The sequence below is a fragment of the Pituophis catenifer genome, unplaced genomic scaffold (genome assembly GCF_029215685.1).
Source record: "Pituophis catenifer annectens isolate HBS135680 unplaced genomic scaffold, rPitCat1.0.hap2 SCAF_1, whole genome shotgun sequence".
Lineage (NCBI taxonomy): Eukaryota > Metazoa > Chordata > Lepidosauria > Squamata > Colubridae > Pituophis > Pituophis catenifer.
In genome coordinates, this window is record NW_027256881.1 from 346,173,457 (window position 1) to 346,177,357 (window position 3,901).

The 3,901-nt window shown below is 40.8% G+C and overlaps 1 pseudogene; it reads right to left on the minus strand.

Moving 5' to 3' along the window:
- Positions 1-2,401: 2,401 nt before the first annotated feature.
- On the minus strand, positions 2,402-3,280 carry LOC139312215 (vomeronasal type-2 receptor 26-like; annotated as a pseudogene).
- Between the last annotated feature and the right edge of the window lie 621 nt (positions 3,281-3,901).

Genomic DNA, 3,901 nt, shown 5'->3' on the forward strand with positions numbered 1-3,901 from the left:
GCCTGCCTGTTAATGACATGGTTGTTAAATGAATCTGGCTTCCCCATTGACCTGGTTTGTTGGAAGGTCAGAAAAGAGGACCCTGGGACACTGCAACCGTCATAAATATGAGCCAGTTGCCAAGGGCCCAAATTTTGACCACATGCCCATGGGAATGCTGCAATGGTCGTAAGTGTGAAAAATGGTCATAAGTCACATTTTTCAGTGCCTTTGTATCTTTGAACGAGGACAGCCTGTATAATGTCATATAAGGGTTTTAAACTCCTTCTGTGTTTAATTTTTATATCGATTGTATAGTTTTTAATTTTTGTTTTATTTAGATCAGCAGGCCAATTTTAGATAGCATATTTTCTCCTTTTATTGTAAGATGTTCTGCACTCGGAAAATAAAATAAATAAATGAAATCACCGTTGTTGACCCCCACCTGAAACTTCACCTTCGCTGGAGCTCCAGAGTTTTCTGCAATGCTGCACAAACAGCAAGAGGAAAGCAGAACGAATCTGTTTGTCACAAGGCCACCTGGAGCAATGACAGAAGCGGCCACCATATTCCAAGGGACCACAACTGAATGAGTCCACTGGTGGCTGCTACCAAAATCATGCTGGAAGTGCTTGCTAAGCGAATCTGTCCCAACATTGATGAAGAACATCAATTTTTTTTATGCTTTACAGACCTGTGAACATGGTCACTGTGTAGTCTGGGACAATTGGCTACATCCACTTCATTCTAGCCCCCTCACCCCAGCTGACCCATGGCATTCACCCCTCCCTAGCTGCTATGGTTGATGCTCCCCTCTTTGCAAAGTGGACAACTCAGCAGGGTCATGGCAGGAGTGATCATGGTTGCCTTTTAACTCCCTTTGAGCTGCCCAACTTTGGTTCAATGCAAAGGGTGAGCACATGGGCCAGACAGCTTCTCTTCTCACCATTCAGCAGCCAATTCAGTGCTTCGGTTTGCTGATCAATTCCGTGGCCTGAGGTGTGCAGTTTGGAAAGAGGGGCCCACAAGCTGAAGCCTGCTGTCAATACTGCTTTCTCTGTACAGTTATCTGGGGGAAGAAAATTTTCAATCTCTCCTGGAGTGACAGAGCCTCTAATTTAGGAAGCATCATCTATGGCTCTCCAGCTGGGACCACCGGTTGCATAATGCCTTTGCTGGCCTTGCTGGTGGACAGAATGTCAGGCCTGTCCCATCTTAGACATTTAGGAAAGAAAAATCCTTGACTCTATCTGTAGAGTTGGGTATACTTTTACTAAAAGTCAAGTGGTTACTGCATAAGCACAGCCAAGTCTGAAGATTTCTGTATAAACCATGTAATTTCCCCTACTCCCAGGCATTCCCCTATATGTCATCTTGTTAGTATCCAATGAGGTTAAAATTAGTTGTTTTGGTAATAGTTCTAAAGTTTGATGCTTATTTGGTGGCCCTTTGCATTCTATTCCCATGCCTCTGTCCTTGGATCGTTCAGTCATTGTCTCTGGTTGCAAAGTTACTATTTCATCATTGTTGCTAAACAAGCACTATCTGTCATGTTTATGTAGCTATTACAACTGCTTAAGCTTTCAGGCTCCAAATGCAGGACCAAAAATCAATAATCAATTCTCACAGCAGTACTGCTTGTTAAGAGTGTGCCCAGGGTAAATTTTCTCCAGAGAATAGTGGGAGGAACTCTTGAAGACCAAAGATTGCACTCATATTTATACATTTGAGAAAGAAGGAGAAAATGATTTATGCATAAGGTGGTGTAATCATACCTATTCATAATTAACAAACTATCAATTATGTTGCCACTCTTCTACTGTTACTATCTTCAACAGAGAAATCTTCTCTTAATAAAAAAGTATATCAGTTACGTTGCCATAGAAATGTTGATTAAGCTTATTGAAAGCCAGAGAATTGCTATTTTATGGGCCAGTTAGCACACATTCCTCCATTATTTCTATTTCCAACATGAGAGGCCATTTTATGGAAAGGGGGATGTTATTAAAAATAACTGAATACTGGTAGAGAACTCTATAAAGCCTCAGACGTCTAAGGAAACAACCATATAGGCCTAAAAACACTGATTCCAACTCTTTAAAACACTATTTTAAAAAATAATTAAATTAAAAAGAATGGAATGAGAAAATGTCCTCCTTGAAATAATGAATACATCTTTAATAACTAGTTTTCCATCAACATTAGGCACTGGACAACATGAGGATATTTTGAAGGCATGATAAACAAAAGGCTGGGTGATTGCTGTTGACCAGAGGGAAATTCTAACCAATTGTGGCATTTGATAAGGAATTTTTTAATAGAGAAATTCCTCTTTGAAGACATTATTTTTTTTTAGAAATCATCATGTTCTAAACATGCCACAAAGAGAAATATAAATATAAAAATCAGATCCCGGCATTAGTTAGACATTCTTGTTTCTTACTATATTTTCTCTACAATTCAGATCGGGCCTCAGCAGAATAATGTAGCATTTGGGGAAAAAGATACAAGCCAAGAGAGCAGCCCCAGAGGCCAAAATGGAGAAGATCTCCACAGCCACCATGGACTTCCCTTTGGTGCTCAGATAAGTGGGGAGGAAGGAGATCCAAACACTGCAAAAGACCAGCATGCTAAAAGTAATGAACTTGGCTTCATTAAAACTATCAGGCTATTTCCTAGCTAGAAATGCCACTGTGAAACTGACAAGGGCCAAAAAAGCTAGATAGGTGAGGACAATGTAAAACATTAAAGCTGAACCTTCCTTGCATTCCAAGATGGTCTCTCCAAACAAGGAGTGGAAATCCAAGTTGAGAAATGGAGGAGAGGTTCCCAGCCAGGTGGCACAAAGGACTGCTTGGATCAGGGGACAGGCAAGGACAATGAAGTTAGTCAGTGGTTTTCCTAAGAGTTTCCTTGACCTGTTTCCAGGCTTGGTGGCCATGAAGGCCAGAACCACCATGACAGTTTTTGCCAAGGCAGCGGAAACTGCAAGGGAAAAGAGAATGGCAAAGGCAGATTGTCGTATAAGACAGGTGACCTTCCCTGGTTGACCAATGAAGAGGAAGGAGCAGAGAAAGCAGAGCAGGAGGGAGACCAGCAGGATGTAGGTGAATTCTCTGTTGTTGGCCTTAACAATTGGTGTGTCATGATGTTTATAGAAAATCACCAAAACTGCAGATGTGCTCACAGAGAGAAAAAGAGTAAGAGAAACTAAAGTGTATCCCAGGGTGTCTTGATAGGCAAGGAAGTGGATCTTCTTGGCAATGCATTGGTCCTTGTCCTTGTTGGGATATTGGTCTTCTGGGCAGGGTTCACAGTGAGCAGCATCTGAAATCAAGAATCTTTGTTTAAGAATTCATTGATTCAAGGAAATCATGCTGCATTTATAATGATTCTAGGATAGATTAGCCAGTGACGAGGATTAGTTCAATTCCAGCTATCCATTCACTATGCAATTCTACGAGTAATGTGTCTTTCAATTTGAGATTGCTGCCTGTTTTCTCCCCTATTTTATAATGGAACCCACAGAAGATCGATAGATCTGTTATCCAGGAATGTTGCTGTTTTGTTTATGTGTACATGATCCTTGCCTTAACCTCTCTGCTTTGTGCTTCAGATGTGTTCATTCAGACTTATTTGATCGCTCCTACTCTATCAAAGAGACACAGATGAACCTCCTCTTTCTCTGGCAGGTCTATTTCCTCAGAGGTTGATAATATTGATGGATGAAACATGCATTAAGTAATAAGAATTAAAGCTTGGACTGAAAACCCCACTTCCTCAGGAAAAGATTAGAATTTGGGTTTCACAATCAAATATTACAGGAGGAGTTGAAATGCAAGTTGGAAATTCATAAATTCTGCCCTAAAACTATCTTGCATGGAACTGCTGAGGATTAGGAAAGGTGACTTCTGTGGCCAGG